This window comes from Dendrobates tinctorius, unplaced genomic scaffold (assembly GCF_039654945.1).
Source record: "Dendrobates tinctorius isolate UK_male_01 unplaced genomic scaffold, ASM3965494v1 ptg000332l, whole genome shotgun sequence".
Taxonomy (NCBI): domain Eukaryota; kingdom Metazoa; phylum Chordata; class Amphibia; order Anura; family Dendrobatidae; genus Dendrobates; species Dendrobates tinctorius.
This window is the reverse complement of record NW_027361998.1, coordinates 6910001-6936291: the sequence shown is the minus strand read 5'-3', so window position 1 is coordinate 6936291 and position 26291 is coordinate 6910001.

Genomic DNA, 26291 nt, shown 5'->3' with positions numbered 1-26291 from the left:
CGCGCGGCTCCTCTCCGTACACCTCGTACACGCGCGGCTCCTCTCCGTACACCTCGTACACGCGCGGCTCCTCTCCGTACACCTCGTACACACGGCTCCGCTCCGTACACCTCGTACATGCGCGGCTCCACTCCGTACACCTCGTACACGCGCGGCTCCTCTCCGTACACCTCGTACACGCGCGGCTCCTCTCCGTACACCTCGTACACGCGCGGCTCCTCTCCGTACACCTCGTACACACTGCTCCATACACGCGTGGCTCTGCTCCGTACACCTCATACACACGGCTCCGCTCCGTACACCTCGTACACACACGGCTCCTCTCCGTACACCTCGTACACACGGCTCCGCTCCGTACACCTCATACACACACGGCTCTGCTACATCCACACTGTAAATCCTGACCCCACACATACTTACCTCAACCAGCACCATGACAACAGCAAAGCAGAGTCTTGCAGACGGTAGAGGCAAGGCTGAGCGCACAGGACCTGTGATGAGGTCACAGGAGGGGCGGAGTCAGGGGTGATATGATCGGGGGTCTGGACAAAGGCTCCTGATCATGTGACCCCCTGACTCCTCCCCTCCTGTGACCTCATCACAGGTCCTGCGAACAGAGCGAGCAGGCAAGCGAGTGCGACGCTGTGAGTGGCTGCGGGGGGGAGGGGGTCTCATGCTACGGCGAGGATGGGGTGCGTGGGGGGGCGTGGCGGCTTATCTCCCTGCAGTGCGGGAGGAACTTGAATCTATCACCGCCATGCCCGCAGAGTGCCGGCGGTAGGAGCAACAGTGGCCGCAGCAGCTGGCAAGCGGCCAGATGTTCGGGCGCTGCCGCCCGCGGCCCACATGACAGCGGCCCAGCGGGAAAATGCCCGGTTGGTTATATTGCCAATCCGGGCCTGCCGAGCAGTAGTTAACATCTCTGCACGGTGGACACTGGGCTGAGAACGCACCGTATTACCATCTTTTTATTATTTTGTGCATTCCGCCAGACATAAAGCACATGCTTTCCAGGTTAATGACTTGTAAATAATGCAAAATAAATTACCAAAAACAGAAATGCTCCTCCACACCATGGGCTATGTTCACACGTAGCGTTTTTGATGCGTCTTTCAACTTTTGGATTGCTTTCTTTTCAAATAATTTTATTGGTTTTTCGTAATAAACAGGGTAGGGAAAAAAAGGTAGGAAGGGAGGAAAGGGAGTGGGGAGTAAACAACCTTGTACAGGTACGGAAAAAAATGTAAAAACTAGAGAACCCACAAATAGGCATTAAATAGCATATATCGAATAACAACATGAAAGGAAATTTAGCATTGCTTTCCACCAAGACAAATGCATTCACTGGGAAATGTCATTTTCACATTTTACAACCTTATCTGGCCATGTGGTGTATGACACATCAGCAGACACATCCTGTTTCATTTATGAAGGAAGGACTCTGAAAGTCACAAAGCCTATTTTTATAGGGCAATCAGGCGGCCTTTACTATTATTAGAGAGCAATGAGCCAGCTATGCTTTGTTGTTCCCATTATTAAACAGTGAGTCTCCCATACTGTTGTTGCACATTCAGTGAGTGGCAGGGCTGCCCAAAATTTCTACGCACCATAATAGCCCTTTGAAGAGACATATGTGGCGCCCCCAGGAGTATGGTCGCCACAGTGGCATTACCTTCCTCCTAAGGAGTGTGATGTCATGCCTGGAAGCAATGAAGTTTCTCTCTAGCAGTTAATCAATACGCACAACACAGTTCCCACTCCAGGCCAGCAGAGGGAGCTCTGAACCAAAACTGGGGGAAGAGCTGCTCTCTTGGGGTCAGGAAAGGAAAATTTAGTTAGTTCTGTGACGAGGGCGAAGTGTGTGGATGTAAGGAGAGGAGCTGGGAGATTGAGCGGAGAGTTGAGGCTCATTCCCAGCTAGAGCGCATGATCTGGAGCCTGGGTGTATGGATACTGACGGTCCTGCAACAGAAACCAGAGGGATAGGAAGCTGTAAATGCTCTATTCCCATCTAAGACTCAGAGGCACCACAGCGAAGTGTGAGCCAAAGGAGATAGAAGGCTACAGCTGTCTGCCATATGAGGGAGTTCTAAAGAGAATAAGCAAGTGGAACTTCAGTGTAACACCATACTTCAAGTACCTAAAAATAAGCGCTAGAGAGGAGTAGAGTTGAGCGACTTTTGTTTTTTTAGGGTCGAGTTTCGTTTCGTGAAACCCGACTTTTCCAAAAGTCGGGTCGAGCAAGATCGTCCGATTATAGGGAAAAGTCGGGGTCGTCCCGAAACACGAAACCCAATGTAAGTCAATGGGGAATAAAAGTCGGCAGTGAGAGAAGGACAGGAAACACACCAACAGTGCCCATTTGAATGCCAAAAGCATCAATTCTTCTTACTTAAGCTTGTCAACCTTAATTAACTTCATAATACAAGTTACGCACTGAAAAATGGGGGTTATTTGGCTACAGACTGTGGGGGGGGAGGGCTGGCTCCAGGTTTTCATGTGCCCTGGGCGAAAGAGCGCCCCTTTAACACATACCACAACTCATCATGCTCCGATACGGCAGAGAAATAGCGGTATAGTACAATGAAAAATACCTCACTTTTTACATCTCATGACGAGGCCCATCTATTTCTCCATACAGAATCATTGGTCCCATATAATGTTTGAAACAGTATATGATGAGCTCCACATAATGCTACAGTATATGATGGTCCCCATGGATGAAGCTATACTGTCTTATGGGCCCAAATAATGCTCCAAACATAATGGGCCCCATTTCTAATGCTCTAGTGTATAATGGGCCCTGTAAATGCTGCTCCAGTGTCTGATGTCCACCTTTGGAATGTTCCAGTGTATGGTGGGCCCGATCTATCATTCTCAGATGGTGTTAGGCCCAGTATGGATTGCACGTGATTGCACAAAGGTTAGAAAGGGTACCGTATCCCCAGATAACATGTATGGATAGCGTACACATTCAAAATATATGTCTCAGGAGGCAGGCTCAGACGGTGTTAGGCCCAGTATGGATTGCACGTGATTGCACAAAGGTTAGAAAGGGTACCGTATCCCCGGATAACATGTATGGATAGCGTACACATTCAAAATATATGTCTCAGGAGGCAGGCTCAGACGGTGTTAGGCCCAGTATGGATTGCACGTGATTGCACAAAGGTTAGAAAGGGTACCGTATCCCCGGATAACATGTATGGATAGCGTACACATTCAAAATATATGTCTATACATCAGGAGGCAGGCTCAGACGGTGTCAGGCACAGTATGGATTTGACGGCCCAGATTACACAGCGGAGGAGCAGGGAGAGGTAAAGATTGCAAATGCTGGGGCCCTGCCCAAGCAAGGGGGGCCCACTCGTGGGCGTCGGTACTGGCACTGGGCCCTCATAGTACAGCAGTGTGTCTGACGGCGGGTGTGCACCACCACCGTCAGAGACACTTTATTGCACTATGAGGGACCCTGTGCCAGTGCCCGCGCCCAAGAGTCGGCCTACCCACCTGTCCAGGGCAACGGCACTCGCACGGTGTCGTGCGCTAGGTGGTGACCCCGGCCATGGGGGGGGAGGCAGCACAGTTCGGGTGAAGTACCAGGAAGAGGTGGACCAAAGCAAGCCATTTTTCTGTCACCCTATGTGTCATCAGGGGAAGGTGGGACAAAATCCTTGGAAACCCATGCGTGGTTCATTTTAATGAAGGTTAGATCATCCACATTTTGGGTTGACAGACGGGTCCTTTTTTCTGTCAGGATTGATCCAGCTGCACTGAAGACTCTTTCCGATAGCACACTTGCAGCTGGGCAAGCGAGCTCCTGTAAGGCATATTGGGCCAATTCAGGCCAGGTGTCCAGTTTAGCGGCCCAATAGTCAAAGGGGAATGACCTGTGTGGGAGAACATCGATATGGGAGGAAAAGTAGTTTGTAACCATAGTTGACAACTGCTGTCTCCTGTCACTTTCCATCGATGCAGTATTACCAGTTGTGTGAGCGGTATTTGAAAAATCAGTCCACAACATTGTCATGAAACCCCTGTCTCCAACGCCACTTCTGCTGTGTGCACCACGAACACCTCTGCCAAGCTGCCCCCGGCCCGTACGGCTCGTGTGAGAACCATCACCGCTGCTGTGTGCTGGGAATGCCTCAAGCAACCGATTTACCAGAGTTGCTTGTTTATTAGCCAATATTAGGTCAAGGTTCTCGTGTGGAATGATGTTTTGTAATTTGCCTTTATAGCGTGGATCCAGGATGCTGGCCAACCAGTAGTCGTCATCGTTCATCATTTTGGCAATGCGGGGGTCCCTTTTTAGGATCCGCAAGGCATAATCTGACATGTGGGCCAATGTTCCCGGTGTCAATGATGCACTGCGAGTGCTGGGTGGAGGAGCACTTTCTGGCAAATCCACATCCCTCCAGTCACGCACAAACCCTGTACCAGACCTTGCCACGCCAACATTTTCACTTGCCCCACGAGATGCATCCTCCTCCCCTAAGTAATCATCCCCATCATCCTCCTCCTCCTCCTCCTCTTCTTCCTCCACCTCGTCCAGGAGAGGTCCCTGAGCAGACAATGGCTGAATGTCATCAAGGATTCCCTCCTCCTCTTCCTCCTCATCAACATTGGCTGCAGACGCCTGCTCCTTAAGGTGCGTCAAAGTTTGCATGAGCAGACGCATAAGTGGGATGCTCATGCTTAGGATGGCGTCGTCTGCGCTTACCAGCCGTGTGCATTCCTCAAAACACTGAAGGACTTTACAAAGGTCTTTCAGCTTCGACCACTGCACACCTGTCAACTCCATGTCTGCTCTCAAAGTGCCTGGCCGTGTATCCTCCCACAAATGCATTATGGCCTGCCTCTGCTCGCACAGCCGCTCCACCATGTGCAGGGTGGAGTTCCACCTTGTTGCAATGTCGATAATGAGGCGGTGGTTGGGAAGGTGGAGCAATCGCTGCAGCTTCTGCATACGAACGGAGTGTACAGGCGACCGGCGGATGTGCGCGCACAGTCTTCGCACCTTCTGGAGCAGGGCTGTTAATTCCGGATAATTTTTGAGGAAGCACTGCACCACCAGGTTCAAGGTGTGAGCCAAGCAAGGTATGTGGCTGAGTTTTGAAAGGGCTATGGCTGCCACAAAATTACGGCCGTTATCACTAACTACCTTGCCTGCCTCAAGATGTACACTGCCCAGCCATGACTCAGTTTGTCGCTTCAAGTACTCGGCCAGCACCTCGGCGGTGTGTCTGTCGCCCAAACACATCATCTGCAACACAGCCTGCTGACGCTTTCCACTAGCTGCTCGATAGGGGGACACATCGTGTGCAACAGTGGCAGCTGCAGATGGAGTGCTCGTACGACTGCGCTCTGTGGACGAGCTTTCGCTTCTGGAGGAGGAGGAGGAGGAGGAGGGTCGAACGCCTACAGCCAACTGTTTCCTATACTGTGGGCTAGGCAGCACTGTCCCACCACCGCTGTCCCCTGTGGACCCTGCATCCACCACATTAACCCAGTGCGCAGTGATGGACACGTAACGGCCCTGGCCATGCCGACTGGACCATGCATCAGTTGTGAGGTTCACCTTTCCGCTCACTGACTGCTTGAGTGCATGGACAATGCGGTCTTTCACATGATGGTGGAGGGCTGGGATGGCTTTGCGAGAGAAGAAGTGGTGACTGGGTAGGTCATAGCGTGGTACTGCATAGGCCATGAGTTCGCGGAAAGCTGTGCTTTCCACCAACCGAAAGGGCATCATCTCAAACGAGATTAGTTTGGCAATGTGGGCGTTCAAACCCAGTGTACGCGGATGAGAGACTGAGTACTTTCTTGACCTACTCATAGTGTCTGGGAGGGTGAGCTGGACTTGAGAGCTGCATATGGTGGAAGTAGCGGTGGACAGGGCGGACTGAGAGAGGGTTGATGATGGTGATGGAGTTGGTGTTCTTTCTGATGGCCTAGAATCAGTCTTTCGTTGATATAACAGTGGGATTCCCTGACTGCTGTGGTCTTGCAACGACACCTCAACATTTGCTGCTGTGCTAACCGGTGGGCTTACAGTGGGGGAAACAATGTAGCATTGCTGACTACCTTCATTGTGATCAGTTGCACATGTGGCACTTGAGGTTTGGTGTTGTGTCCACGCTTGCAAGTGCATGCTGGTTAAATGTCTAAGCATGCAACTGGTGTTCAAATTTTTCACATTTTTCCCTCGGCTAAAGGTCTTTGCGCACTTCTTACAGATAACCTTGGCCTGATCATGAGGATTTTGTTCAAAAAAGTGCCACACTGCACTCTTCCTACTTTGGCAGACATTTTGCGGCCTAGCACGCTGTGATCTTTTGACCCTCTGGACAAGCTGTCCAGCAACTCTTTTGATGTTTTGAACCTGTCTTTGGAGTGCTCCGGGCCTGCCAGATAACAGCTGTTGCGATGTCGATGTCTGCTGTGGATGCTCCTCATCTGAGCTATTGGAAGCAGCACCCTCTTCCCCCAATGGATGCCAATCTGGGTCAACAACTGGGTCATCCATCACCTCCTCTTCTATGTCATGTGCACCTTCCTCTGTGTCACCGTGTATGGTGGTATAGTGTGCGGGAAGGGGCACCTGAGCCTCATCAGGGTCAGAATCTGGCTCTGTACACTGCGAGGACAATGTAGTGCTCTGAGTGAATGTACCAGCAGAATCATCCATCAGCGGCTGTGCATCAGTGCACTCCATGTCAGATTCATCTTGGCCTGGGTAATTCACCATTTGACTTGATAATCCAGGCATGGTATGTGAAAACAGCTCCATGGAGTAATCAGTAGTATGGCCTGCGTCATCCTTCAATCTTGGTTGGGGTGAAGGACACAAGGAAAGGTGTGGTTCATGAACATGAGCCTCCAATGACGACTCAGTGCTTTTACTTTTTACAACTGATGAAGAGGAGGCGATAGAGCTGGAGGCTGAGTCATCAATGTAAGACAAAACTTTTTCCTGATGCTCTGGCTTTAAAAGCGGTTTGCCAACTCCTAGAAAACTAAGCGTTCAAGGCCTTATGTAGCCAGACGATGACGCAGGGTCAGCACCTCCTGCATTCGGTCCTATTTTGCTCTTGCCACTACCATCAGATCCACCACCAACACCATCATTACCAGCTGCCAACCCCCGCCCAATTCCACGGCCTCTTCCACCAGCCTTCCTCATTTTTGGTAGAAATGTAGACAAAATCCAACAAACTATATAGTAATGTAAAACAAGGTACAAGGTGTCTATAGGACAGGGGAGATTTTGAATTTCTGCAGACACTTGTGGACACTGGACACTTTTGGATTGTGTGAGGCCCACTGATATCTGAGCGCTATGTGACAGGCTCGATGGCACAGCTGTGACCAAAGTGACTAGAGGATAAGGGAGATTTTGAATCTCTGCACACACTTTTGGACACTGGATGGACACTTTTGGATTGTGTGAGGCCCACTGATATCTGAGCGCTATGTGACAGGCTCGATGGCACAGCTGTGACCAAAGTGACTAGAGGATAAGGGAGATTTTGAATCTCTGCACACACTTTTGGACACTGGACACTTTTGGATTGTGTGAGGCCCAAAGAATATCTGAGCGCTATGTGACAGGCTCGATGGCACAGCTGTGACAAAAGTGACTAGAGGATAAGGGAGATTTTGAATCTCTGCACACACTTTTGGACACTGGATGGACACTTTTGGATTGTATGAGGCCCACTGATATCTGAGCGCTATGTGACAGGCTCGATGGCACAGCTGTGACCAAAGTGACTAGAGGATAAGGGAGATTTTGAATCTCTGCACACACTTTTGGACACTGGACACTTTTGGATTGTGTGAGGCCCAATGAATATCTGAGCGCTATGTGACAGGCTCGATGGCACAGCTGTGACAAAAGTGACTAGAGGATAAGGGAGATTTTGAATCTCTGCACACACTTTTGGACACTGGATGGACACTTTTGGATTGTGTGAGGCCCACTGATATCTGAGCGCTATGTGACAGGCTTGATGGCACAGCTGTGACCAAAGTGACTAGAGGATAAGGGAGATTTTGAATCTCTGCACACACTTTTGGACACTGGATGGACACTTTTGGATTGTGTGAGGCCCACTTATATCTGAGCGCTATGTGACAGGCTCAATGGCACAGCTGTGACCAAAGTGACTAGAGGATAAGGGAGATTTTGAATCTCTGCACACACTTTTGGACACTGGACACTTTTGGATTGTGTGAGGCCCAATGAATATCTGAGCGCTATGTGACAGGCTCGATGGCACAGCTGTGACAAAAGTGACTAGAGGATAAGGGAGATTTTGAATCTCTGCACACACTTTTGGACACTGGATGGACACTTTTGGATTGTGTGAGGCCCACTGATATCTGAGCGCTATGTGACAGGCTCGATGGCACAGCTGTGACCAAAGTGACTAGAGGATAAGGGAGATTTTGAATCTCTGCACACACTTTTGGCCACTGGACACTTTTGGATTGTGTGAGGCCCACTGATATCTGAGCGCTATGTGACAGGCTCGATGGAACAGCTGTGACAAAAGTGACTAGAGGATAAGGGAGATTTTGAATCTCTGCACACACTTTTGGACACTGGATGGACACTTTTGGATTGTGTGAGGCCCACTGATATCTGAGCGCTATGTGACAGGCTCGATGGCCCAGCTGTGACCAAAGTGACTAGAGGATAAGGGAGATTTTGAATCTCTGCAAACACTTTTGGACACTGGATGGACACTTTTGGATTGTGTGAGGCCCACTGATATCTGAGCGCTATGTGACAGGCTCGATGGCACAGCTGTGACCAAAGTGACTAGAGGATAAGGGAGATTTTGAATCTCTGCACACACTTTTGGACACTGGACACTTTTGGATTGTGTGAGGCCCAATGAATATCTGAGCGCTATGTGACAGGCTCGATGGCACAGCTGTGACAAAAGTGACTAGAGGATAAGGGAGATTTTGAATCTCTGCACACACTTTTGGACACTGGATGGACACTTTTGGATTGTGTGAGGCCCACTTATATCTGAGCGCTATGTGACAGGCTCGATGGCACAGCTGTGACCAAAGTGACTAGAGGATAAGGGAGATTTTGAATCTCTGCACACACTTTTGGACACTGGACACTTTTGGATTGTGTGAGGCCCACTGATATCTGAGCGCTATGTGACAGGCTCGATGGCACAGCTGTGACCAAAGTGACTAGAGGATAAGGGAGATTTTGAATCTCTGCACACACTTTTGGACACTGGACACTTTTGGATTGTGTGAGGCCCAATGAATATCTGAGCGCTATGTGACAGGCTCGATGGCACAGCTGTGACAAAAGTGACTAGAGGATAAGGGAGATTTTGAATCTCTGCACACACTTTTGGACACTGGATGGACACTTTTGGATTGTGTGAGGCCCACTTATATCTGAGCGCTATGTGACAGGCTCGATGGCACAGCTGTGACCAAAGTGACTAGAGGATAAGGGAGATTTTGAATCTCTGCACACACTTTTGGACACTGGACACTTTTGGATTGTGTGAGGCCCACTGATATCTGAGCGCTATGTGACAGGCTCGATGGCACAGCTGTGACCAAAGTGACTAGAGGATAAGGGAGATTTTGAATCTCTGCACACACTTTTGGACACTGGATGGACACTTTTGGATTGTGTGAGGCCCACTGATATCTGAGCGCTATGTGACAGGCTCGATGGCACAGCTGTGACCAAAGTGACTGGAGGATAAGGGAGATTTTGAATCTCTGCACACACTTTTGGACACTGGATGGACACTTTTGGATTGTGTGAGGCCCACTGATATCTGAGCGCTATGTGACAGGCTCGATGGCACAGCTGTCACCAAAGTGACTAGAGGATAAGGGAGATTTTGAATCTCTGCACACACTTTTGGACACTGGACACTTTTGGATTGTGTGAGGCCCAATGAATATCTGAGCGCTATGTGACAGGCTCGATGGCACAGCTGTGACAAAAGTGACTAGAGGATAATGGAGATTTGATTGCTTTTAAAAAAGCAGTTTGCGGAGCAGTGGGTAAACAGCAATGCAGGAATGTCAGGAAGCCTTAGAAGGCAGCCCAACAACCAACACCACTGATACACCACTATATAGCCTCCCCTTGCACTGCACACACAGTGACTGGTGTGTTGTGCAGGCCAAATCGCTAGCAGCAGAAGCAGTTTTTTTGTCTTCTTCCCTGCCTAACGCTCTCCCTACAGAATCAGCAGCAACCTCTCCCTATACTAAGATCGGCAGAAGTAAGATGGCGGTCGGCGTGCACGCCCTTTTATACCCCCTGTGACGCCCACCAAAGCAAGCCAATCACTTGCATGCCCTTCTGAAAGATGGTGGTGACCCTTGCCTATGTCATCACGTTGCCCACAGTGTCCGTGGATCCTGATTGGCTGAAAAAGAGCGCAAAACAAACTTTTGAAACGCGACTTTGGCGCGTAAGTCGCCAACCTCGTGGCCGACCTCATCCTAGGGTCGGGTTTCGTTTCATGAAACCCGACTTTGCCAAAAGTCGGCGACTTTTGAATTTTTTCGACTCGTTTCGCTCAACTCTAGAGAGGAGACCACACAACCCGTTTGACAGTGAGATTCCTAAGTTGCTTCCAGGCTAATCAGCTCCTGTGCCGTCTATAATCTGGACCCTGGACTGCACTTACAAAGTAAAGGTAAAGAAACTATATTCCGCTGTGACCTTGCCTTCTTTCTGCAACTTCTCCAGCACTGCTACATCTCTGTGCCAGACACTGCACCCTCTTCCTCAACCCCTATTCTCTTCATCTACTCTGCCCTGGGACTACAGCCCTGCCTGTGGACGGCTATAACATCACTGCTGCACCCCACCATCTGTCCCAGAGGATCTGTCTGCAGCGTCAGCTTAACACCTCCCTTGCCGAACACCACAGGTGGCGTCACGAATCACTCATAAACTGTATTCCACCACTCAACCCCTTTTACATGGGCGCCCAGGGCCATGGACTGGGTCACCGCTGCTGTGACACCTCCCTATGAGAGACCGGCTCGGTACCGAGTACCCCACAGCCCTGAGAGGGCGACGCACATACTGGAGTGCTTCCTGAAAACAATGTTCCCATTATTAGGGATTTGGTACTCCCATACGGTTTGCCTATGCAGTGAATGCAAGGCCTGCCCCAAATTTGGAAGCACCCCAATAACCCTTTAAAAAGACGTACAGGAGGGCCTCCTGGAAACAATGTTCCCATTATTAGGAAGTGGTACTCCCATACTGTTTGCCTATGCAGTGAATGCAAGGGCTGCCAAAATTTGGAGGCACACCAATGCCCTTTGGAAGAGACGTGGAGGAGGGCCTCCTTAAAAAAAAGTTCCCATTAGAAAGGAGCAGGTCTCCTACACTTGTAAAGCCCATGCAGTAAGTGTATTGGCTGACAAACATTTACCCCTGGGGTGTATACATGAACAGACTGTATACCAATTTTTTTTTTACGGCCATCATAAACATAGAATTATGTGGGTGTTGCATGACGGACCATGGTCACCCTGGTGATATGTTGGTGGAGGATGAGGATGAGGAGAAGGAGGTATGACAACAGCAAATAGCCAAAATCAGGAAGCGTATACCCATGTGTGTGTGTGAAGAGGTGCATAGGAATAGACCTCCCAAAAAAAGACGCTGGTTTTGACTTTATGGTATGCTGCTATCATTCGGTGCTGTTGAAAAGTCTGGCCAAATCCACCCCTTGTTCATTATTATAAATGTGAGCCTGTCAGCATTTTCAGTTGACAGGCATATGCACAGATGAATCACGGAACATCCTCTGGGATTCATCTGTGCCTAATAATTATTGGGTATCCAAGCTGGACACGTGGCATGAACTGGCTTTCTACGTCTTGGAGGCCCTGGTATGCCCCGCTGCTAGCATTTTGTCAGAGCGGATTTTAAATACCGCTGGTGGAATTATAACTGATAAGCGCATACGCCTGTCAACTGAAAATGCTGACAGGCTCACATTTATAATAATGAACAAGGGGTGGATTTGGCCAGACTTTTCAACAGCACCGAATGATAGCAGCATACCTGACTGTAGGTTCAGCGGTGTCAGCCACAGATATGCCTGCCCTTTCAGAGCTGTCCACAACTCTTCAGCATTGTGCGGTTTGTCACCTAAGCATATTAGATTTAGCACAGCCTGTTGCCGCTAGGCTGGGGCAGTGCTGCAGTTCTTCCAGCTTCTGACTGATGTGGTCATTTCAGAGATGGAGGCTGAAGAGGAGGTGGTGGAGGAGGAGGAGGTGCAGGAGCTGTAGATTGTGAGGGCAACCCTGATTGACCTAGGGCCCATAATCCTTAGCATCGGGAGAACGTGTTCCATCCCAAGGTCCGACTGGGTCCCGGCTTCCACTATATTAACCCAGTGTGCCATCAGCGAGATGTACCATCACTGCCCACAAGCACTTGTCCACGTGTGATTGGTTAGGTGGACTTTCCCAGTAACTGCATTGTTGAGGGCATGGCTAATGTTGTGGGACACGTGCTTGTGTAATGTGGGGATGGCACACCGGGAGAAATAGTGGCGGATGGGGACCGAGTACAGAGGGACGGCCGCCACCATCAGGTTGCAGAAAGAGTCGTCTCCAAAATGCAACATTTTGAGTGCAAGCAGTGGCGAAATGTGTGAATTTAGTAGTGTTGCCTATGGGGCTTTGGCTGCATATTTGCGCTTGCATTACAAGGACTGGGATATGAACAACTGAATGCTGCACTGCAACAAGGACGTGGATGTGCTTCATGATGGTGCTAGTTTGGGTGTGTGCAACGACAGGTGCAGGGCAGGAGGCATCTTCACATGCACTATGGACAGGGGATTGGTTTGCATGCACAACTGCAGAAGAAGCAGTGGTGTTACCTGCAGACACTGTTCCTGGACTCTGGGGTTCGGCCCACAAAGTCAGGTGCTTTGCTACCATGTGCCTGTTCATGATGATGGTGGTCAGGCAGGTAGATTTGCTACCCCTGCTGATGATGGCCTGGCAGGTGGTGCAAATGGCCTTTTTGGGATTATCAGCAGAGTCTTTGAAAAACAACCAGACTAGGGAAGACCTAGCAGTTGGACTGGCAACTTCAGTCATGTTGGTGTTTTTTCTGCCTGTTGGGGTGCTGCACCTTCCTCCGCCTGTTTGCTGCTGTCTTCACTCTGCATGTCCTCCTACCAGCTTGGGTCAGTTACTATATCATCCACCAACTCGTCTTCCAATTCCACACCCTGGTCCTCACCTCTTGTGACACTTTCCCACCTTTGACTTCGTGTGACCGTGGCTGCTCAAATATTTAAGAATCGCTACATGCGATCTTCTCTTGCCCCACTTCAAGTGGACTGGGCAAAAAACCCAAATCTGTAAATGGAAAAGTGAACAGCTACTCGGGGTGTGGGATCAGTTGTCTCCGGGCACTCGGCATGGTGGAAGGAGGATCAGAGTGAGGAATATGTGGCCAGAATCACGGCTACTGAGACCTGACCGTGTGGAAGACAGGGTGGTGGTGGTGGTAACAAACTGACTGGAAGCATTATCTACTATTAAACCAACAACCTTTTGACACTGCCCTGGGTTCAATAGTGGTGTGCTGCGGTCCCCTAGTAATTGGGACAGGAAGGTCAGGCGAGAAGATGTGGGTGTTTGTTGTGGCACAATTTCAGCTTGCCCACCGCCTCGTCCTCGGCTTCGGCATGCACCATCACCATTACTTCTAGTTCCCCATCCTTTGCCACACTCCTTGCCCTTTTTTTAACCGAGGACAATATTTTCCACTTTAACTACAAATATCAGAATTTGAAGCGAACTTATATTTGATCAGTGTGATGACAAACCACAGTTTCGAATATCTGGCCTGTATGCAGCTATTTCATTTTGTTGAAAACTGGTGGCAATAACTTGGCTAAGACACTGCAGCAAAAATTAAATTGCTGCCTGAAATGGCATAATTTTTAGCACACTGATATGTTATCCGTGTGACGGACAAACCCCACTTGAAAATATCTGGCCTGTAGGTAACTATTTTTTTTTTCAGCAAACTGGTGTCAATAGCTTGGCTAAGACATAGTAAAAAAAATTTAAATGGAGGCCTGAAATGGCACAATTTTTATCGCACTAATATATTATCCGAGTGATGGACAAACCCTACTTGAAAATATCTGGCCTGTAGGTAGCTATTTTTTTTTTAGCAAACTGGTATCAATAACTTGGCTAAGATATGACAGAAAATTTAAATTGAGGATTGAAATGGCACAATTTTTAGCACACTCATAATTGATCGTTGTGACTGACAAACCTCACTTGAAAATATCTGGCATGTAGGTAACTTTTTTCAGCAAGCTGGTGTCAATAACTTGGCTAAGACACTGAAAACAAATTTATATGTAGGCCTGAAATGGCACAATTTTTTGCGTACTGATATGTGATCCATGTGACGGACAAACTCCACTTTAAAATATCTGGCCTGTAGGTAACAATTTTTTTTTCTGCAAATTGTGTTAATAACTTGGCTAAGACACAGCAAAAAAATTAAATGCAGGACTTAAATGGCAAAGTTTTCAGCACTCTGATATGTGATCTGTATGACGGACAAACCCCACTTTAAAATAGCTGGATTTTTAGGACTAATATGGATAGGATCTGGCTGTATTTTGCAGTGCCAACGAGCAAATGGAGAAGAAATACAGTGCTCTCTGGATTGCTTTTAAAGCAAATGATCAGGATTAAGATGCAAAAAAAATATTCCTGGCCCCTGATACTTGGAGCTACAGTATGTCTAGAAATTTCTGTAATAGCCAGCAGCAGCACACAGAACTGGAATGGACCCTCTTTCTATATGCACTACAGTCTGCCACATACACTGCCTGCCTGCCTAGCACTGATATCTATGCAGCTTTATTAGTACTCAGAAGTAGAGTTGAGCGAAACGGGTCGAAAAATTTCAAAAGTCGCCGACTTTTGGCAAAGTCGGGTTTCATGAAACGAAACCCGACCCTAGGATGAGATCGGCCACGAGGTCGGCGACTTACGCGCCAAAGTCGCGTTTCAAAAGTTTGTTTTGCGCTCTTTTTCAGCCAATCAGGATCCACGGACACTGTGGGCAACTTGATGATATAGGCACGGGTCACCACCATCTTTCAGAAGGGCATGCAAGTGATTGGCTTGCTTTGGTGGGCATCACAGGGGGTATAAAAGGGCGTGCATGCCGACCGCCATCTTACTTCTGCCGATCTTAGCATAGGGAGAGGTTGCTGCTGATTCTGTAGGGAGAGCGTTAGGCAGGGAGGAAGAAAAAAAACTGCTTCTGCTGCTAGCGATTGTGCCTGTACAACACACCAGTCACTGTGTGTGCAGTGCAAGGGGAGGCTATATTGTGGTGTATCAGTGGTGTTGGTTGTTGGGCTGCCCTCTAAGGCCTCCTGACCGCTGCATTGCTGTTTACCCACTGCTCTGCAAACTGCTTTTTTAAAAGCAATCCAATCTCCCTTATCCTCTAGTCACTTTGGTCACAGCTGTGCCATCGAGCCTGTGACATAGCGCTCAGATATCAGTGGGCCTCACACAATCCAAAAGTGTCCAGTGTCCACAAGTGTCTGCAGAAATTCAAAATCTCCCTTATCCTCTAGTCACTTTTGTCACAGTTGTGCCATCGAGCCTGTGACATAGCGCTCAGATATCAGTGGGCCTCACACAATCCAAAAGTGTCCAGTGTCCACAAGTGTCTGCAGAAATTCAAAATCTCCCTTATCCTCTAGTCACTTTTGTCACAGCTGTGCCATCGAGCCTGTGACATAGCGCTCAGATATCAGTGGGCCTCACACAATCCAAAAGTGTCCAGTGTCCACAAGTGTCTGCAGAAATTCAAAATCTCCCTTATCCTCTAGTCACTTTTGTCACAGCTGTGCCATCGAGCCTGTGACATAGCGCTCAGATATCAGTGGGCCTCACACAATCCAAAAGTGTCCAGTGTCCACAAGTGTCTGCAGAAATTCAAAATCTCCCTTATCCTCTCGTCACTTTTGTCACAGCTGTGCCATCGAGCCTGTGACATAGCGCTCAGATATCAGTGGGCCTCACACAATCCAAAAGTGTCCAGTGTCCACAAGTGTCTGCAGAAATTCAAAATCTCACTTATCCTCTAGTCACTTTTGTCACAGCTGTGCCATCGAGCCTGTGACATAGCGCTCAGATATCAGTGGGCCTCACACAATCCAAAAGTGTCCAGTGTCCACAAGTGTCTGCAGAAATTCAAAATCTCCCTTATCCTCTAGTCACTTTTGTCACAGCTGTGCCATCGAGCCTGTGACATAGCGCTCAGATATCAGTGGGCCTCACACAATCCAAAAGTGTCCAGTGTCCACAAGTGTCTGCAGAAATTCAAAATCTCCCTTATCCTCTCGTCACTTTTGTCACAGCTGTGCCATCGAGCCTGTGACATAGCGCTCACATATCAGTGGGCCTCACACAATCCAAAAGTGTCCAGTGTCCACAAGTGTCTGCAGAAATTCAAAATCTCACTTATCCTCTAGTCACTTTTATCACAGCTGTGCCATCGAGCCTGTGACATAGCGCTCAGATATCAGTGGGCCTCACACAATCCAAAAGTGTCCAGTGTCCACAAGTGTCTGCAGAAATTCAAAATCTCCCTTATCCTCTAGTCACTTTTGTCACAGCTGTGCCATCGAGCCTGTGACATAGCGCTCAGATATCAGTGGGCCTCACACAATCCAAAAGTGTCCAGTGTCCACTAGTGTGTGCAGAAATTCAAAATCTCCCCTGTCCTATAGACACCTTGTACCTTGTTTTACTTTACTATATAGTTTGTTGGATTTTGTCTACATTTCTACAAAAAATGAGGAAGTCTGGTGGAAGAGGCCGTGGAATTGGGCGGGGGTTGGCAGCTGGTAATGATGGTGTTGGTGATGGATCTGATGGTAGTGGCAAGAGCAAAATAGGACCGAATGCAGTAGGTGTTGAGCCTGCGTCATCGTCTGGCTCCATAAGGCTTCGAAGGCTTAGTTTTCTAGGAGTTGGCAAACCGCTTTTAAAGCCAGAGCATCAGGAAAAAGTTTTGTCTTATATTGCTGACTCAGCCTCCAGCTCTATCGCCTCCTCTTCTTCAGTTGTAAAAAGTATAAGCACTGAGTCGTCATTGGAGGCTCATGTTCATGAACCACACCTTTCCTTGTGTCCTTCACCCCAACCAAGATTGAAGGATGTCGCAGGCCATACAACTGATTACTCCATGGAGCTGTTTTCACATACCATGCCTGGATTATCAAGTGAAATGGTGAATTACCCAGGCCAAGATGAATCTGACATGGAGTGCACTGATGCACAGCCGCTGATGGATGATTCTGCTGGTACATTCACTCAGAGCGCTACATTGTCCTCGCAGTGTACAGAGCCAGATTCTGACCCTGATGAGACTCAGGTGCCCCTTCCCGCACACTATACCACCATACACGGTGACACAGAGGAAGGTGCACATGACATTGAAGAGGAGGTGATGGATGACCCAGTTGTTGACCCAGATTGGCATCCATTGGGGGAAGAGGGTGCTGCTTCCAATAGCTCAGATGAGGAGCATCCACAGCAGACATCGACATCGCATCAGCTGTTATCTGGCAGGCCTGGAGCACTCCAAAGACAGGTTCCAAAAATCAAAAGAGTTGCTGGACAGCTTGTCCAGAGTGTCAAAAGATCACAGCGTGCTAGGCCGCAAAATGTCTGCCAAAGTAGGAAGAGTGCAGTGTGGCACTTTTTTGACCAAAATCCTCATGATCAGGCCAAGGTTATCTGCAAGAAGTGCGCAAAGACCTTTAGCCGAGGGAAAAATCTGAAAAATTTGAATACCAGTTGCATGCTTAGACATTTAACCACCATGCACTTGCAAGCGTGGACACAACACCAAACCTCATGTGCAACTGATCACAACGAAGGTAGTCAGCAACGCTACATTGTTTCCCCCACTGTAAGCCCACCGGTTAGCACAGCAGCAAATGTTTAGGTGTCGTTGCAAGGCCACAGCAGTCAGGGAATCCCACTGTTATATCAACGAAAGACTGATTCTAGTCCATCAGAAAGAACACCAACTCCATCACCATCATCAACTCTCTCTCAGTCCGCCCTGTCCACCGCTACTTCCACCATATGCAGCTCTCAAGTCTAGCTCACCCTCCCAGACACTATGAGTAGGTCAAGAAAGTACTCAGTCTCTCATCCACGTACACTGGGTTTGAACGCCCACATTGCCAAACTAATCTCGTTTGAGATGATGCCCTTTCGCTTTCCGCGAACTCATGGCCTATGCAATACCACGCTATGACCTACCCAGTCGCCACTTCTTCTCTTGCAAAGCCATCCCAGCCCTCCACCATCATGTGAAAGACCGCATTGTCCATGCACTCAAGCAGTCAGTGAGCGGAAAGGTGCACCTCACAACTGATGCATGGTCCAGTCGGCATGGCCAGGGCCGTTACGTGTCCATCACTGCGCACTGGGTTAATGTGGTGGATGCAGGGTCCACAGGGGACAGCGGTGGTGGGACAGTGCTGCCTAGCCCACGGTATAGGAAACAGTTGGCTGTAGGCGTTCGACCCTCCTCCTCCTCCAGAAGCGAAAGCTCGTCCACAGAGCGCAGTTGTACGAGCACTCCATCTGCAGCTGCCACTGTTGCACACGAGGTGTCCCCCTATCGAGCAGCTAGTGGAAAGCGTCAGTAGGCTGTGTAGCAGATGATGTGTTTTTTGGCAACAGACACACCGCCGAGGTGCTGGCCGAGTACTTGAAGCGACAAACTGAGTCATGGCTGGGCAGTGTACATCTTGAGGCAGGCAAGGTAGTTAGTGATAACGGCCGTAATTTTGTGGCAGCCATAGCCCTTTCAAAACTCAGCCACATACCTTGCTTGGCTCACACCTTGAACCTGGTGGTGCAGTGCTTCCTCAAAAATTATCCGGAGTTAACAGCCCTGCTCCAGAAAGTGCGAAGACTGTGCGCGCACATCCGACGGTCGCCTGTACACTCCGTTCGTATGCAGAAGCTGCAGCGATTGCTCCACCTTCCCAACCACCGCCTCATTATCGACATTGCAACAAGGTGGAACTCCACCCTGCACATGGTGGAGCGGCTGTGCGAGCAGAGGCAGGCCATAATGCATTTGTGGGAGGATACACGGCCAGGCACTTTGAGAGCAGACATGGAGTTGACAGGTGTGCAGTGGTCGAAGCTGAAAGACCTCTGTAAAGTCCTTCAGTGTTTTGAGGAATGCACACGGCTGGTAAGCGCAGACGACGCCATCCTAAGTATGAGCATCCCACTTATGCGTCTGCTCATGCAAACTTTGACGCACCTTAAGGAGCAGGCTTCTGCAGCCAATGTTGATGAGCAGGAAGAGGAGGAGGGAATCCTTGATGACATTCAGCCATTGTCTGCTCAGGGACCTCTCCTGGACGAGGTGGAGGAAGAAGAGGAGGAGGAGGAGGAGGATGATGGGGATGATTACTTAGGGGAGGAGGATGCATCTCGTGGGGCAAGTGAAAATGTTGGTGTGCCAAGGTCTGGTACAGGGTTTGTGCGTGACTGGAGGGATGTGGATTTTCCAGAAAGTGCTCCTCCACCCAGCACTCGCAGTGCATCATTGACACCGGGAACATTGGCCCACATGTCAGATTATGCCTTGCAGATCCTAAAAAGGGACCCCCGCATTTCCAAAATGATGAACGATGACGACTACTGGTTGGCCAGCATCCTGGATCCACGCTATAAAGGCAAATTACAAAACATCATGCCACTGGACAACCTTGACCTAATATTGGCTAATAAACAAGCAACTCTGGTAAATCGGTTGCTTGAGGCATTCCCAGCACACAGCAGCGGTGATGGTTCTCACACGAGCCGTACGGGCCGGGGGCAGCTTGGCAGAGGTGTTCGTGGTGCACACAGCAGAAGTGGCGTTGGAGACAGGGGTTTCATGACAATGTTGTGGACTTATTTTTCAAGTACCGCTCACACAACTGGTAATACTGCATCGATGGAAAGTGACAGGAGACAGCAGTTGTCAACTATGGTTACAAACTACTTTTCCTCCCATATCGATGTTCTACCACACAGGTCATTCCCCTTTGACTATTGGGCTGCTAAACTGGACACCTGGCCTGAATTGGCCCAATATGCCTTACAGGAGCTCGCTTGCCCAGCTGCAAGTGTGCTATCGGAAAGAGTCTTCAGTGCAGCTGGATCAATCCTGACAGAAAAAAGGACCCGTCTGTCAACCCAAAATGTGGATGATCTAACCTTCATTAAAATGAACCACGCATGGGTTTCCAAGGATTTTGTCCCACCTTCCCCTGATGACACATAGGGTGACAGAAAAATGGCTTGCTTTGGTCCACCTCTTCCTGGGACTTGACCTATTTCACCTTTTGCATCAGTTGAATGTCCAACATCAACATATGCCACTTTTTAAAACACTGTGCGAGTGCCGTTGCCCTGGACAGGTGGGTAGGCCGACTCTTGGGCGCGGGCACTGGCACAGGGTCCCTCATAGTGCAATCAAGTGTCTCTGACGGTGGTGGTGCACACCCGCCGTCAGACACACCGCCGTACTATGAGGGGCCCAGTGCCAGTACCGACGCCCACGAGTGGGCCCCCCTTGCTTGGGCAGGGCCCCAGCATTTGCAATCTTTACCTCTCCCTGCTCCTCCGCTGTGTAGTCTGGGCCGTCAAATCCATACTGTGCCTGACACCATCTGAGCCTGCCTCCTGATGTATAGACATATATTTTGAATGTGTACGCTATCCATACATGTTATCCGGGGATACGGTACCCTTTCTAACCTTTGTGCAATCACGTGCAATCCATACTGGGCCTAACACCGTCTGAGCCTGCCTCCTGATGTATAGACATATATTTTGAATGTGTACGCTATCCATACATGTTATCCAGGGATACGGTACCCTTTCTAACCTTTGTGCAATCACGTGCAATCCATACTGGGCCTAACACCGTCTGAGCCTGCCTCCTGATGTATAGACATATATTTTGAATGTGTACGCTATCCATACATGTTATCCGGGGATACGGTACCCTTTCTAACCTTTGTGCAATCACGTGCAATCCATACTGGGCCTAACACCGTCTGAGCCTGCCTCCTGATGTATAGACATATATTTTGAATGTGTACGCTATCCATACATGTTATCCGGGGATACGGTACCCTTTCTCACCGTTGTGCAATCACGTGCAATCCATACTGGGCCTAACACCGTCTGAGCCTGCCTCCTGATGTATAGACATATATTTTGAATGTGTACGCTATCCATACATGTTATCTGGGGATACGGTACCCTTTCTAACCTTTGTGTAATCACGTGTAATCCATACTGGGCCTGAGAACGGCTGGCTAGCTGTTAAGCAAGCTACAGCACCTGTGGTTTGCACACGTAAGTTTTTCATTTTTTCAGGAATGACGGTTAGGCCTAATTCCGGAACTGCGGTTGACCTGCACTTACTGGGAAATCATCGTTCGCGGGTAATAATTGTAATCACAGATCCCCATCACTAACGTTGTTCAGCGGGTTATCTGCACCTGTAAGCGACAAACGCTGGCCTTTTCAGTGTAGCGCACATGCAGCCACGGACATGTAAGGGCATGACACACAAGTTATTGGCCAATCTCATGTTCCAGAGCCTCACGTGTCCCTCTAATAAGCCAGACTCGGACCGCGGGGCATGACGGAGTCTCGTTCATTAACGGAATTAAGCTTGCAATGTGTGCATCTTTTCTGTAGCTGGCATGGTTGAGGTTTCCCAGGTGGAGTCGAATTTAACCGTAGGCTCCACTCCTGGTGGTGCCCTTCTGGACATTCCTTTAAGGTTCAGCTTTGCAACCATACTGCCCACGTAAAACAAACACTTTGCCTTCATGAACGCTGTTTGGAGGGTCATGACTCGTGGGAAAAATGCCGCCCAATCAGTTAACCTGCTAGAGAGATCCTTCGTTGCTCCCAAGCATGACATCACACTCCCTAGGAGGAAGGTAATGCCACTGTGGCGACTGTACTCCTGGGGGCGACACAAGTGCACTGATGCCCAGCCACTGCTCGATGAATCTGCTGGTACATTGACCCAGACCACTACATTCCCCTCGCACGCTACCCGGCCTGAATCTGACCCTGATGAAACTCAGGTTACCCTTCCCATATACAGTTCCATCTTACACGGTGACAAAGAGGAAGCTGCAGATGAAAGTGCAGGTTCGGCCCACCCGGCATCAGACACACCACCGTACTAACAGGGGCCCTGTGCCAGTGCCGTCGCCAACGAGTGGGCCCCCCCCCCGCTTGCTCAGGATCACAGCACTTGCAAGGTTGAAATACTGTGCAGTGAGATGGAAGATGGGGACGACGAGGAGTCCAGACTAGTACAGGGATTCCCTAGCGAGGAGACTTATTTGATTGTTTTCAATGTTGGGACAGCAATTTTTGGGGAGCACTATACTCTGGAGAATGATAGATGGGGCCCACCATACACTGGAACATTCCAAAGGTGGACATCAGACACTGGAGCAGCATTTACAGGGCCCATTATACACTAGAGCATTAGAAATGGGGCCCATTATGTTTGGAGCATTATTTGGGCCCATAAGACAGTGGAGCTTCATCCATGGGGACCAACATATACTGTAGCATTATGTGGAGCTCATCATATACTGTTTCAAACATTATATGGGACCAATGATTCTGTATGGAGAAATAGATGGGCCTCGTCATGAGATGTAAAAAGTGAAGTATTTTTCATTGTACTATACCGCTATTTCTCTGCCGTATCGGAGCATGATGAGTTGTGGTATGTGTTAAAGGGGCGCTCTTTCGCCCAGGGCACATGAAAACCTGCAGCCAGCCCTCCCCCCCCACAACTTTAGCCAAATAACCCCCATTTTTCAGTGCGTAACTTGTATTATGAAGTTAATTAATGTTGACAAGCTTAAGTAAGAAGAATTGATGCTTTTGGCATTCAAATGGGCACTGTAGGTGTGTTTCCTGTCCTCCTCTCACTGCCGACTTTTATTCCCCATTGACTTACATTGGGTTTCGTGTTTCGGGACGACCCCGACTTTTCCCTATAATCGGCCGATCTTGCTCGACCCGACTTTTGGAAAAGTCGGGTTTCACGAAACGAAACTCGACCCTAAAAAACCAAAAGTCGCTCAAGTCTACTCAGAAGGACTATTTGTTGAGATGGACATGTGTTTGATATTGTGGTATACCTGCACTAACTAACACACAAGCAAATCTCTCCCTATCTCAGCAGCACCTCTCCCAACACTGCCTGAATACAGAGCAGACTGAGACAAGCATGGCGGCCAGCGTCGGACTGGCCCACCGGAGAATCTTCTCCGGTGGGCTCTGGCGTCTGGTGGGCCCTGGCACCTGCAGGCATACAGGGCCAGCAGTTGCCTAGGGCCCCCGCTGCTCCAGGGGCCCCCAGCCAGTGGTGTGTCGCACACCATGCAGCTGCTATGGGGGCCCCTGCCAGTGGAGCAGCAGCGGGTGTCAGGAGGCAGGAGCCCCTGTCCCCGCTGCTAAAGAGAAATGAATATTCACTGCGAAGCAGGTCTCCACCCCCAGAGGCCCCGCCCCCAGCCCAGTAAGCTGCTCTGCAGACTACAGCTGTAAATCAGGGCCGGCGCCGCCCTCAGTCCTCTCTGCTCCTGGCTCACAGCCGGTGCACGATGACGTCACTACATCCCGCACCCGCTGTGTGTCTGGCAGAGGGGGCAGCTCCTGACACTGAAGCCGGGATCAGCGTGGGAGCGAGGAGGAGAGGTGAGTATTGTGTTTTTTTCTTTTGTTTTTTTTTTTTTATATCTCTCTCGCTCTCTCTATCTGTCTCTCTCTCTCTCTCTATCTATCTATCTCTATATATCTCTCTCTCTATCTCTCTTATATCTATCTATCTTTCTATCTCTATCTATTATCTATATCTATCTATCTCTATATCTATCTCTATCCATTATCTATATCTATCTATTTCTATATCTATCTCTATCTATCTATCGCTCTATCTTTATATCTATCTTTCTATCTCTACATCTATCTCTATATCTATCTATCTATCTATCTCTATATCTTTCTATATATATCTCTATATCTATCTATTATGTCTATCTATCTATCTCTATCTATCTCTATATCTATTATCTCTATATTTATTATCTATCTAGCTACCATCTATATCTATCTATCTTTATCTATATATATATCTCTATCTAATATCTATATATATCTATCTCTATACCTATCTATCTATTTATCTATCCGTTATCTATCTCTATATCTTTTCTCTGTATCTATCTATCTCTATATCTCTCGCTATCTATCGCTCTATCTCTATCTATCTCTATATCTATATCTATTTCTCTCTATGTCTATCTCTATATCTCTCTCTATTGCTATCTATCTATATATCTCTATCTATCTCTATATCTATCTCTCTGTATATCTATCTATCGCTCTATCTCTATCTCTATCTATCTTTCTCTATCTATTTATCTCTATATCTTTTCTCTGTATCTATCTCTCTCTATATCTATATCTATCTCTATATATATCTATTATCTCTATATCTACAGTATATCTATTTCTCTCTATATCTCTCTCTATATCTATCTATTTATCTCTATCTCTATATCTATCTCTCTGTATATCTATCTATCTTTCTATCTCTATATCTATCTCTATCTCTATCTATCTTTCTCTATCTATCTATCTATCTATCTATCTATTTATCTCTATCTATTATCTACATCTCTATCTATCTATCTATCTATCTATCGCTCTATCTCTATATCTATCTTTCTATCTCTACATCTATCTCTATATCTATCTCTATATCTATCTATATCTATATCTATCTATTATGTCTATCTATCTAGCTATCTCTATTATCTATATCTACCTATCTCTATATCTTTCTATCTTACTCTATCTTTATATCTATCTGTTATCTCTATATTTATTATCTATCTTTATCTATCTTTCTCTATCTATTATCTATATCTATTTCTATCTCTCTATCTATTTATCGATCTCTGTATCTATCTCTCTCTATATCTATCTCTCTATCTACCGCTCTCTCTATCTCTATCTATCTTTATATCTATATCTATCTATCTCTATATCTATCTATTATCTCTATATCTATCTATCTCTATATCTATCTCTATATCTATATCTGTTTCTCTCTATATCTATCTCTATATCTCTCTCTATAGCTATTTATATATTATCTCTATATCTATCTATCTATCTATTATCTCTATATCTATCTATCTATCTATCTATTTATCTATCTCTATATCTATCTATCTCTATATCTATCTATCTCTATATCTATCTGTTATCTCTATATCCATATCTATCTCTATATCTATCTATCTATCTATCTCTATATCTATCTATCTCTATATCTATCTTTCTTTCTATCTGTATCTATCTTTATATCTATATCTATCTATCTCTATATCTATCTATTATCTCTATATCTATCTATCTCTATATCTATCTCTATATCTATATCTGTTTCTCTCTATATCTATCTCTATATCTCTCTCTCTATAGCTATCTATATATTATCTCTATATCTATCTATCTATCTATCTATTATCTCTATATCTATATATCTATCTATCTATCTCTATATCTATCTATCTCTATATCTATCTATCTCTATATCTATCTGTTATCTCTATATCCATATCTATCTCTATATCTATCTATCTATCTCTATATCTATCTATCTCTATATCTATCTTTCTATCTAACACTATATCTCTATATCTATCTCTATATCTCATTATCTATCTCTATCTCTCTCTCTTTATCTATCTATCTATTGATCTATCCATCTATCTCTATATCTACAGTGGGGAAAAAAAGTATTTAGTCAGTCAGCAATAGTGCAAGTTCCACCACTTAAAAAGATGAGAGGCGTCTGTAATTTACATCATAGGTAGACCTCAACTATGGGAGACAAACTGAGAAAAAAAAATCCAGAAAATCACATTGTCTGTTTTTTTTTCATTTTATTTGCATATTATGGTGGAAAATAAGTATTTGGTCAGAAACAAGCAATCAAGATTTCTGGCTCTCACAGACCTGTAACTTCTTCTTTAAGAGTCTCCTCTTTCCTCCACTCATTACCTGTAGTAATGGCACCTGTTTAAACTTGTTAT